Here is a 13,878-nt window from a genome sequence, read left to right on the forward strand (position 1 = left end):
ATTAAAATTCTTAGTTAATAAATTAAAAAAGAACTATCTTAACAAATCATCTGTCGTTGTCTAAAGTAAATACGCAACAGTCAGAATGAAACTGGTGTATTCTGTTTATTACTATTTCTTTTTTGTCGTTACGTTGTACATTGCACATGTACCTTTACATAGTGTCGAACATTTTGGCGTTGAGGTTTATACAGTGTACACATGACTCGTACGATTCTTACTAAAATGGAAAATTGATTTTAGTTTTTTTTTTTTAACTTTTTATTCTTTAGTTTGTCTAACCTTGAAATAATCAGTGTTATATAACGAATATTGGCAGATTGCCTAACTTTGTCATGTTGCTAGGTTATACAAAAAATTCGATACGTCATGATGACGTCATAATCACGCTGCCAACTTAAAGGTGTCGCGTCGAAGCTCAATCATTCGCGACTGCAGACGACAACGAGGAAAGGGACGTCGCGCCTCAGGTAAGACCGATCGAACTGCACATCCATAGCAGGTTAACACGAGAAAATAATTCTGCTTTCACAAACAATATAAGCACATTCATGTCTTTTCTTTTGTCATAACGCTGTCTCATTTTTCATGCACGTCAAGGTCTGAACATAAGCCTAAGGCCACAAGACTGAGTTTTGTTCCACCTCGGTGATCACGTTAGCCCAAGTCTAAAAATAGATTTTGTTTTGGCACCATAGCCTCGCCGAGCACGCGGCGAACAAACTTATGTGGAGTTGAACTTACATTACCTTGACGACAGAACAAAGGCCACACGTGGGACGAAGAAATTATGTGAAAATATGTAAGTATAATATCCTGTCGGCATCTATGATTTTGATAGATACTAACTTGACTCTAGCTACTTTTGTCGCGAATCGTGTCGGCACATGGAGGAAGACGGCAGCTGATCAAAACTCTGCGGGTCAGGTCACAACGAGGGCTCGATTGGAATACCGGTCGATACCTCCGGCATGCCACAATATTATGGGATGGGTGTAAGGCTTACATAATTATTGATAAGTAAAACAGGTAGCATGACAAAATATGTACATAAATTTGTGTTGTTTACTATTTGTAAATGAAATCGAAGTCTGAATAGGGCTTGCTCGAGTTAGGCCTGCTGTATGACAAGCTACTGAGACACTGTCAGTCTCGATGTAAACATTGGCCGCTATATCAAGAAGTAACACCTACGCAGTTGTTGTTATCATAGTCGTTAAGATTTTTTCCCTACTTTTTCACATTTATTATATGATATATACCATAATTTCACTGTTATGGTCTAAATTATGTTTTATAATTTGTGAACTTACAAATGATTGAATTATCAGCGCTGTATCATGTATGGCAAGCGAAAGTAGGTCTATTACATACCAATACTTCATGTAGGGTTGTTTCCTAATTTCTGTTCCTACTGTTGGGGTTTTTAATAATTGATGTGGAAGTAGAGAAAGAATTATCCGCTTCATATAAGTTTGTTTGCCTAACTTCTGTCCCAACTGGGGTTTTAAATCATTGATGTGAAAGTTAAGAAACATCAACAAGTTTGTTTCTATAACTTCTGTTCCAACTATGTTGGGGTTGAATTGTTTCTAAGAAATAGCATGAAATTAACTTACTCAATTTGTTTGACTGTTTTTCTGTTTACCTTTATTCAAAACTCAGTATTAAAATAGTTCTGTGACAGTTTGATTTTCACTATTTAAAAATAATAATTAAAATAAACTGAAACTATCAAAACCACACAACATACATCAAACTTGGGAAAAAACCAGCCAATCACTTCTGTATATTTTCCCAACTCCCTCAGCTCCTTCACAATTAACAATATATTTTTCACATATATTCAATAACACATTCAGGACAATGATATTATAGATATTGAGAAAACATGTTCAGTGTCTTAAAATATGAAAGTGGCAAGCCTCTGGCGGTCCCGAGCCAAAATACAACTTATATTTCAAAAACACTAACCTAATTCTATTTATCCTGCAACATTGATTGAAAATCGAATTATGAATGGAACAGATTTGTTGTGCAACCTGTGTTTACCTGACATTGAAGTTACGCTTAGGTTTGCTGATGACGGACGCCAAAATAATTGCTCTGCTCGGAAACATATCTCCAAACTTCATTGGATATTACAGCGATTTTATTAATTTTCATTCATCATCTTGTTCATTACAACATGTAAAATTGCCTATTTCAGCAACTACTTATATTTCTAAATGTAATATTTTAGTAAATTCAGAGAGTAATTATGTTGAATTACTGCGCATGCTGAAATAAAGCTGTTTTCCCTCACTGCCAAATAGAGCATAAATATATGGGGCAGGTGTATTCTGACAACAGCGGTGCCAGTTGCAGGATAACAATTAGTATAAATCCATATCACAACACTCACACCTCATATACGATATCTCCCAGGTATACAAATACTCTCAAACTACATATGTCATACATTCTTGACATAAAATACAATCACTTACACAATCAGCTGACTTACAATTTGAATAATAGATACACTTATACAGAAATACTCAATTTGCATAAAGGGACACAACTTTCAAATATCCATTCCCATTACATTCCTTCCTCTTCTGAAAAACAGGCATGTTATTAAGACAATACATGACATTTATCGACAAATGATACATACCAACAGTCATGAAAATTGAATGTCAAATAGTCCTAAGAACACAAGAAATATCACAGCGCAATATATCACATAAAATCAAAACTGTTTGAAATAGTTCATATGACAATGATTGTCTTGAAAAGCAAAATCCTGCAATATATTTGGCGTGATATGAATGTCAATGGGATCCTTCACCCAAATACTCTTGAGCGTAAATACACTGTTGATGACCCTCTGTCAGGAGCGGTAGGTAAATCAGGTTTGAAACCTGGTCACGGCACCAATTCTGTAACAGTTTGTTTTTCACAACTTAATTACCAAACTGTTGCATTACATAGATCAGCCCAGATTGAATTTTGCCTTTCAAATACCTGAAGATGCACTGAGAAATTTCATTGTTCTTTATAGATGACTCTCCACCTTTGTACTGAATTATGAAAATGTTTAGTGAATAGAGCATAAATGTGTACACAAAAATTTATGAACCTGAGAGTTGACTTTTTGATACATGAACTGACATAACATGTGCCACATCACACCAGTGTACAGATGCAGTTAAAACTGCTGTATACTGACAGTAACCTGTCTGGATTATAACTCATAAAGATCTGTAAACACTAAAAGCAAATATGCATTGAACCAAATTTGTTTCATTCACTGCATATTTATTGCCCTATGAAAGTTAAATCCAATACGGCATAGTCACAATTGTCACAGTGGTTGAAATTAGCTTATTGAACCACTAGCAAAAAGTGAAATGGGATCTTGTGCCTGCAAAATTTAAAATTGTGTTCATTGCATGTTATTGTATAATATAATGAAATCAGTTAATGTTATCATAAATTGATTGATACTTAAAAACAAAACAAAACCGAAACAGTACAAAGGAACAGTTCCAAAATGAAAAGACTGGAAGTTTATTTTTAGTGTCCAACATGTATACTTCATAAATGGTACATTACATTTCACTGAGTGCTTCGTGAAAAGAGTGAAAAAAAATTCCTATTACAAATACTGTGAAAAAAGGTTTTGTATGGGCATGTTGATAACCAAATAACCACATAATATTCAAACTATTTATAGCGCTTGAACATTTCATGGCAAAAACGTGTTCCTTGATGTAAATTTATTGTATCTTAAAATATATGCAAAATCTAACAGACTTCCAAATGTAACAACACCATAGCAGGATATCATATTTGATATTAAATGCACACAATATCTTGAAAATATTGTGGTATCTTTGAACTCATAATATGTCTTTAACTCACATTTTTTTAGTTGCATTTAGTTAATTTTGAACATTGTGTTCATCCTGCTTGAGGCCTTTGTTAATTTATTTATTTTAAACATTTGTGAAACAAGTTACCAGTTTATATTAATCATTCTTGTTGTCCCAGAATGAAGTATACGAGAGGTCCTAGTGTGTGAGGAAACCAGAGTACTCGGGGAAAGCCCAGGTACTCAGGCAGGTGACCCCATACGTTTCCACTTGCATTCCGGGAGTTGAACCCCAGACAGCTAGATGAAAGGCGAGTGCATTACTTTGCTTCCTTGATACTCATTTCATCTAGTAATGTCTGAGGAGGTCTTGTTACCTAACAAGTTGACATATCACTTTCCGGTTCATGGATGGAATACTTGTAATAAATGAGAATTCTATTTGAAGGATTATCAGATTTGCAAATCAATATGTGCATATTTTTAATCTTTTCCATGTACACAAAGAATTTACAGTCTTAGAAATCACTGCAGTGGCATAAATTGTTATGTGTTATTTAATCTTCGGCATGTCTCATGTACTGTAAATACTTTTTATCTCATAAAGAACGTCCACCCAATTTTACACATGCCTACCCCCACAACTGATGATTGTTACACAATATAAAAAGTTGCCGTTTGTCATAGACAGAGTTAATGTACTTCAACCTTTTCTGCATTTTAACTTTAAAAATGGAAAGTAGAAAATTCTGTTGATTTCTTGTTTGCACTACTCTGCCCTCTTAAAGTGTAGATATAGATGGAAATCAGAATGTTCACAAGTGATTGTGTGATACATAATGATTAGAATTGTTATCTGTTGTGATTTGTAATGTAATAAAATCAAAGCACACATTTGATTATTATAAGACATCACAATAGAGATAAAACTTATAGGTATCATTCCCATTGGCAAAAACCTTTATGCTCATCCCAATTCATGTATCAAAAGTTCCAAAAGAATGTTAGTTTTACAAATTATCAAAAAGTCTTAGATTTATTGGCTAAAGGTTTCCATTGTTTCAGTTCTTATGTGATAGCTCAGGTGTAATTCATATGCATTGTGATGTTGCCAAAGAAAGAATTATGTTACCATTAAGATGCTGTATCAGTCATGCTGCTTTCATAAATGCTTGCAGATCTATCTTAAAGGCAATTGTGATAAATAGAATCTTATATTCTGTTCAGTTTCATTGCAATATAAACACATTTAAAATAATCTTTTAAACATTATTTCATGAATAAAATCAACGTTAATGGAAGTAGCAGCAGTCATTGTTTATTCATGTTTTGTTTTGGGAAGATTTTATAACCTGAAATTAATCATTCACCGATAATGTGGGATTAAACATTTTCATTGATGACGGTTACACTTGTTTAAGTTGCTTAGAAACCAGTTTGCAGGAACAATGTCATGGTGTAGGTCTTGATTGATCACAGACTGTGTAGAGTTAGCCCATGAACTTCACTGTGTAAAACCATAAGTTGTTTGTGATTTTATTTTAACCAGCTGTAGATCATAGAACTATAGATCATCCATTGTGACATTGAAAAAAAATCATGGTGACTTCCCCTAAATGATGATCATTGAGTAAATGCCTGGAAGGCATGTCAGTGCTTACAAATACTAAAGGTTTGGCTTGATAGAATCAGAATTTTGTCTCAAATGATATGCATTGTGACTATTGCAATACATTCATCCATCAGATTGTAGCCACAATGTTGAGTTAAATTTGTCTACACACATGTTTGAAGTTAAAATATAATTGTAATGTCGGGTTAAAATCTGCCATGAAGTGTGATGTTGAAGAAGAAATATCCAAAACTGGGTATACTTGGTAATTTTTAAAAAAGTTGGTAAACCTGCAGAACCTCGGCTTTCTCGAGTGTACATGCCCACTTTGCCAAGATTATTTCTTGAGCTCACAAAGATTTGGTTAATCATTAACGTATGGTGGATATAGCTCTGTGAATTAAATATGGTATTCAGCTATATGTAATTAATGCCACTTTGTTTCCTCCAAAGTGTAAGTAATCAAGATGCTTAAAAACAGGATGAAAGTTTGAAAACATTATGTAAAGGCCTGAGAATGTGTGATTGTCAAACACAGAGTACCAAAATCTTCTATTTTTGCACAAGACATTGAGGCACTTCAAAATTTCTACCAATACAAGCCCCTATAAGATCTACTGCTTCAACTTATCATGACCTAGCATGTTCAACCAAACTGTTTGAGGTCAAATTTATTTTACTGCCTATCTACGATAAGTAGAATTTTAGTAAAAAGTATTTATATAATTATATTGTATTGTGTTTTGTGTCTGGTGATGCAAATGCATAAAGGTCAATTTTGCTAGAAATGTTTGCAAGCAATACTGACCTTCTTATCTGGCAATACTATATGTGCAGTGGGGTTTTTGCTTTAAGGAAACAGAACACAGAGTACTCCATGAGACAAATGTTAAAATGAGTGATTGCTCACACTAAAAAGACATATTATGTTACCATACTTTTTTTGGAGTGTATTTTATGAATAAAAAATTTTTTTTTACTCTATCAATCAATCACAGGAATTTGAACAGATGGCCAATCATGTACCAGCAATTGAAGGCAACAAAAGGTACATTATTAATTAAAACTAAGTGGATTAATATACAGTTTAGTTAGAGTGTTGGTCTTCATAAGTTTGGATGAAGGTCTAATGTGTTTGCGGCTCATTAGTACAGGTGGTGTTTTAGTGGTTTGTGTTTTAGAGGGAGCTGTGAAATGGATCATTCTGTGCTGTCAATGTCCTTGGGTCCAAGACACTTTAACTTGATAACTGACTGAATGGCCTAAGATTGACCTCATACTTGTTAGTGGAGCTGCCATCTACACCAGGAACCCTTCCATGGAGTGATGAATTTTGAAATAACGGAAGTGTAGTGATAATAGTAATAAGACATCATCCATACTAAAATTCCATGACCTCATGGCTGGCCAACATGTATCCCGTCTTTTTCATGTAGGTTAACATTATTTGAGATCTTTTTTTTTTCTGGTACATGTATTTTGGTTTTGACCAGAAATGCACATTTTACACACTTACATTTTCTCTATGACAAAAGAAAAAAGATTATATGATTGAGAAAAAAATGAATAAATTTTGTTTTTGCCTTCTTGCACCAGCAAAGTAGTTGTGAAAGTTTGATAGATCGGAAAACAAACCATAGCAACCTGGGTATGTTTGTTTCCATCCCTCCTTGGGTTTCTTGGAAAGCTGATATCACCAATAAATGAAGCTGGAGAGGTTGTGTCTAATGGCAAGACCATTTTTATCTTGGCTTTGAGACTCCTGTATGATGTTAATTGTTTGTTGAAATTGTCACCAGCTTCTACATAGACACTTTGCCTGAAACTGACCCATCACCAGACATGCATTAGCAATTCCGTATGAAGAATTAAAAAAAATTGTCTGTTGTTCAGTCATAATTTCATCTTAACTCATTTATCCTGTTACAGAGACAGAACTGTAATTTGGCATGCACATGTATAAGATAATGTGTAGATCAAGTTCTCATTTGGTCATTATGATCAATTTATTTCTCTAGTTTTTTAACTCAAAGAATTTCTGTTAAATTTTTCACATATGAAGTCATACCAATATTGAAAAGCTTTGTCACTACATTGAGAATTTTGAAAAGAAAACAATCTGTAGGCAGGTTGACAAAGCCAATAACACTAAAATGTTACAAACATTATCTTTGATTGTAGCATGACATTTGTGTAACTCTGACGTATGAAGTTATTTTAAGAAATACATATGTTAAGTTTGATCAGATGATATATACATGGCTGTATAAAATATATACAGTGCTGCAGTTAGCTTAGCTTTGAAACAATAAAGCCATACCTACATGTTATTGACTGATTAGAAATAGTTAATGGTATATTGGAATGAAAAGTTTTATTTGCTTATCATACATTACGACTGTCTCTATTGAGAAATAAGAGAAACTACGTGAACATGTAAAATCCATTTATGTCGAAATCACTCTCCTCAGTCGCCAGTCTATGCATAAAAGATTTCCAAGATATATCATTTCAGTAGATTCCATAGGCACATTTGTCAATGATTATGATAATTCTAAGTGGAGCTGCAGAATGAAAAATTACATATCAGAAGGATGGAAAATGTCAGGAATGGCACATACCACTATCTAAAAAACAATTACTCAAACTCTTATGACTTCTTTGATGAGAAATATCATGTTTTATGTATTTACAGATTTCAAGAATGACCATGGGTTAGAATATGAACTAGAACCTAGAGGTTATTAACTATCTAAACAGGCATTACTTTCCATTTCATATTCACATACTGTTAACAAATATTTTATAATGTAACCTGTAGAAAGTTATTGCCATTCTGAAACAGAATTTGTACTTTTTATGGTTAAGCAGTCAAGCTCTCATGAAAGTGGCTTGCACTGATAATTGGCTTTCGGAGATGTTTTGTAGTGCCATCATATGACAGTCTCAGAACTTGACACAGAAACATGACATCCCACCTAGTAACACATCATACGTGAAAGTCCCTTCTGCTTACTAGCTCAATTAAAAAAAGGCAATGATTATTTATATGTTATAGGGTTGTCTTGTACAGCAAATTGAACCCAGAACCCCACTTACTGTTGGTCACTGAACATGTGATCAAAGCATTTTGGAAAAGAAGGCACCAGGAACAGAAAACATAGTGAGAAGAATGAGCAAATGCTATGCAGTTATCTGTAAAATAAGTTTTTTAACAACAGAAGTAATTTAAATTCAAATAAATATGACTTTTTTGGTCCAGATGGAAGTGCAAAAGGGACCTAAGTTATGTTTTGTTTTCATGGGATTCAATGTATCCACAACAGCTAGGATCCTGATGCCGGGAGTCAAGATAGAAACCAAGAAAGAATAAAGTACAGAAAATAAAGCAGATGGTAAAGAAAGGAAAATACTAAGATTTGCAATGTTGCAATGTAGATGCCAGATCTAGTCTGGTGTGTTCAATATCCCTTTGGTAGAAGACATGAAGAAATCTCCACGATTTTCATGGGGTTTCACTGTCTGGCCTCCTGTGATCATGCAATGGAATGAAGCAGCTATTCGACTCTTTGATGTCTTTACAGAAGACGTTAGAGAAACTAGCTGGACCTACAAGGGTCACATCACAGGTGACCCATTCACAAAGGTTAACATCTCAGTCACTGAAAGTTAAATTCATGCATTTGTGGAGTGGGACTTACAAATGTGATCACTATTGATTTACAATGATACCTTATTTGTGTTGGCATTATGCCTTTGAAATCACTATCATTGTTATCAAAACACTTTAGTACAGTTAGTATCACCACCCAATAATTGAGCTTATGGCATAATGCCAAACAGACTGATGTGTTTTGTAAGTTACATTTTACCACAGATATGTGAGATAGGATGAAACTTAATTCCTATACAAATGTACATTTCAAATCTTTAATACTCTTTCTATATGGCTTTGAACAAAAATTTGATTGCATGATTACAATATCGCTAAAAATTTATACAGCAGTAAGTTGAGACATACCTTGTAATTGATTTTGTTCTGTTACATAAATACCTGATGATGTCTTGTTTGAGCTTCTGTGTCTCCGTGTTTTAACAGGCATCTCTTTCAGCTATGTTTATGTCTTCGGGTTGCATTATGTGACATAAGGAAGTCATTTTATGATAACAGCACCGTTTTGATTGGGAAGCGCTAGAATGACACACTTTCTGTGACAGAATATAAAGTCATGTGCTATAGGAGTTCATTTCTGTGGCACATTTGAGAAAAAGAAACTGTATATAAGGCTGCGAAAGACTTGCTGATACGTTTTTTTCAGTAATCAGATTCCTCATTAATATCTCTTGTGGTGATGTGCCTACCTGGTCTAATCTGCTCAAAAGCAAACATCTGTGTAGACACATGCACTCTGTTTGCATGTAAATTGTGTTTGAACCTAATCTGGCCTGAATTCAGAAGTAACCATATTACTAGGCGAAATATAGTAATCGCCTAAATGTACAAGACAAATGCGTGTTAAGATAGCTTGTCAAGAAGAAGCAAAATAGAAGATAATATTATTCGGGTTTTATTTGGTTATGCTTGCCTTTGTTACAGATTTATTTTGAAGTTTTCATTTGATGTTTGATGTAATTAATGTTGGCTTCATTTTTTGTATTATAATGAAGTTATTTGTTGTCGAGGTTTTCAATGAATTAATTATTGCTAATGACAACATTCTAGTTACTATTCATAGAGTCATCAACTTGTATGACACTTATGCTTCCCAGACATTTCTAGTTTTAATTTTCATTCCATAAGGCATTTCATGTTATACCTAAATAAAAAAATCAAGATAAGCTATTTTCCAGTGTATTTCATTACAACAAACAATACTGAATTGATTTTGTTTTCATTAATACATATTTATATTCGAAAGTTCTATAACACTGTCAGAAGATATACATGAGCACCAATGCAATAAATAACAGCCCTTTACAGCCACTTTCAAACTTAACAACAGATGGAGGCATTTCATGAAATTATAAAGTTATGAAATGGGTCACTTGCATCAGTCAAGGAGGAACTTACAGGTTTATGCTTTTCATGGATACCATGGTGGAATGAAGTCATGGATAATTTGGACTTATATGGGGCTCCTGTTAAGTGCCTACTCATATTATTGATAACCTCAGGAGGATTTTTTTTGTGCAATATTGGATAGTCCTCAAACGGGCCACCATTTAAAGTCCTGTCCATTGGACTATGGTTAGTAGTTAGTGGTTAGTTTTGGTGCTGGTGCCATTAACTTTTATCTTTTTGTTCTCCCATTGGCAGACCAAGAGAGGTCTATTTATACCAAAATAATATGAAATTGTTGCTGAAGTAATTTTACACAATAGATAAACAGGGTTTTCCACAAGATTAGTATACACTGACCTTCATGCGAACTGCCTGGATAGAGCTTAGGTAATAACTTAATTTAATCAGGGAATGAATTAACAACATTGACCATGTGTAGTAGATTTGATTGATAGAGATCAATAACTAAATAAACATATTTTGAATAATTTAATTAATTTATATATTAACTTAATTGTGCATTCATTCCTTTGCGCGAAATTGAATTCAAATTAGTTATAATTTGACATATCGATGAAAATATAAATAGTTCATGTAGCCTCATATCAACACTATCTCTAGTTAGTTTGGCAATGGGACCGTTTTGATCGTAATTTTCAGAGTTATAGCCCTTGGCATATTGGATTTTAATGAAACTTAGTATGCGGCCTTATATCATTAAGATATGTGATAAGAGCAACAATGTGTCTGATTCGATTGTCATTTGCAGAGTTATAGCCCTTTGTAGTTTCATTTGCATTGGACCTTGTGAACACTATACCATTATGTGAGTAAATTTGAACAGATTGTGATGAAAAGAGTTCTGGTCTTTTGCATTTTCTTACCATGGGCCTTAGGGCATGTTGATTGTTCTTCATCAATTGTCGTGTATTAACTTTTTCTTTTGTTAAAACGACAGTTGAGTGAACTTGAACTAACTTTGATGAAACTTGGTATTAAGTCTTGTATAAATAATTCTTATTATTATTGAACCTTGTGAACACGATAGATTTAGTAAGTAAGAACAGATTTATATCAATTAGATCTAGTATGAGTTCGACATTGTGTTTGATTCGATTGTTAGCAGCAAAATTATGGCCTTTTGCAGTTTGATTACCTTGGGCCTTGTGAACATGACAACGTAAGTAATTAGGAATAGATTTAATGAAACTTGGCATGCAGCCTAATGTAAACAATATTTCAAATGAAACTGATTTAATAGTAATTTGCAGAGTTATGACCCTTTTCAGTTTTAGTACTATTGAACAATAGGCAAAGTATTTTATCAAACTTCAGGATGGTACGGACCCGACCATTTACCCCTTTTACTTTTCATTTCACATCGGATGACCTATCTTATTATGACATTGACTAGAAAAGTCTGAAAACAGTCGTCTGCTATCCGTTCCGAGGATTTCCCGTGAAAAATGCAAATCATCTTAGAGACTCAATGAAAGAGGATTGCCGACATGAAAGAGGGTTGCTGACAGGCAGGAAATTTCGAAATAGGGAATTTTTCTGTCAGCGATTACCCATGTCATTCTACAATAAACCACTTAAAATGTTTCGGTGAAATTTAATGTACGATATCACAAAATGTGTGCTTTGTTAGATTGACCGGTTCATGCTCCCAAACCTTATATGCATTTATAAATGAAGCCGGCTAATGCAAAAAAGTCACTATGAACACCTCTAATTTGTTTTAATCGAATGTTTGATATGTCCATTCTTAGCTTTCAAAGTGTTGAAATATTAACATCATCGACGACAAAAGGTATCTCATGTACCGTCACTAAATGAATTTCAGTCCAAAACAAATAAACTAGTCTTACTGCTGAGGAAAGGAAGATTGACAATTGAGAAATAAGTTATTGTTGTGCGGGTAACTATCTTCAATTTTACGTGTATGTCGATTCATCATTGTAAAGAAATGCTTCAATTATGTTCTCTTAAATCATTATTTCTGATATCTGCTATATCAATCATCCCAATCCCCATGTTATGTATGTAAAGGTATCTGGTGAGTCACACTATCTACTTTTAAAAATGTAACAAAAAATTGTGATTTCAGAAATTATAATGAGTGCTCAATTTGTAACAAAAACCATTGCAATAAACATCATGGACCATGAAAAATTATGACAAAAACTTTTATAAGTCACTTTATAGTCATTTTTATACAAGTATTGTTGAATATCAGACAGCATTCTTCTCGCTTCTGACGGAAGACTGATATTTTTTATGAAGTGGTGACAGGTGTAGGTGAATGATCAAATTTTGAATTTAGGTATTGCAATGCATCGATATCAATACATGACAGCATTTCACTGTTGCGTGAATGTTTTTAATTCAAATGAACCTGGAAAGTTTATGTTTTAGAACAAAAACATTTTAGAGCCTTATTGTTAAGGATGTGTTTTGCATTAAATAGTTTATAGTGATTTTATCAAAATCAGTTACCTGTGTGAAATTTTTCCTAATATGCTCTGATGGATGTAGAAAATAGTATCTTTAAATATTAGTTTTGTGTATGCGAACATGTTTTGGTATCTTGCCAGACCTCTGTTGTGTCTGACGATTCGTTCGTGAACGAACAATAGTCATCTCGCCACTAGTTGTTCACGTAATTATAGGCAACACAAGCCTTTTGTTTGGTTTTTTTTAGCAGAACTGATAGACGTGTCATAAAGTGGGATGTATTAATGGTGTTTTAAAGATACCGTATTATATAGAAATATCCTATGACCATTTGACGTTCAGAAGTGAAAATCGTGCCATTATGCACAATTTAGTCTTGACATGTGAAGTTTTAACTCGTGAAATTTTGTTAAACTAGTGTCATATCGTTACACCAGTCAGTTACCACTGTTTACTTGAAACATGCTTACTTCACTAATTAAGTGAAGTATGTCTGCTCACTAATGACACGAAACCGGTCTGCTTCACTATTTACTCGAAACTCATGCTTGCTTCACTAATTAAGTGAAGCATGTCTGCTTACTAATTACACGAAACTCATGCTTGCTTCACTAATTAAGTGAAGCATGTCTGCTCACTAATGACACGAAACTCATGTCTGCTCACTAATGACACGAAACCGGTCTGCTTCACTATTTACTCGAAACTCATGCTTGCTTCACTAATTAAGTGAAGCATGTCTGCTTACTAATTACACGAAACTCATGCTTGCTTCACTAATTAAGTGAAGCATGTCTGCTCACTAATTACACGAAACTCATGTCTGCTCACTGATGACACGAAACCGGTCTGCTTCACTATTTACACGAACAAACATTAACTCATGCA

At 33.8% G+C, this 13,878-nt stretch overlaps 1 protein-coding gene across 1 annotated transcript in view; it reads left to right on the plus strand.

Moving 5' to 3' along the window:
• Positions 1-457: 457 nt before the first annotated feature.
• The window catches only part of LOC132546787 (uncharacterized), a 31,575-nt gene continuing 18,154 nt past the window's right edge, over positions 458-13,878 (plus strand). Inside the window, exons 1-2 of the mRNA XM_060210503.1 lie at positions 458-470; positions 699-802. The gene's annotated coding sequence lies outside the window, so the exon portion shown is untranslated. The remainder of the gene's footprint in view (positions 471-698; positions 803-13,878) is intronic.

This window comes from Ylistrum balloti, unplaced genomic scaffold, assembly GCF_031769215.1.
Source record: "Ylistrum balloti isolate Yb309-2 unplaced genomic scaffold, AGI_CSIRO_Ybal_v1 Utg369916, whole genome shotgun sequence".
NCBI lineage: Eukaryota > Metazoa > Mollusca > Bivalvia > Pectinida > Pectinidae > Ylistrum > Ylistrum balloti.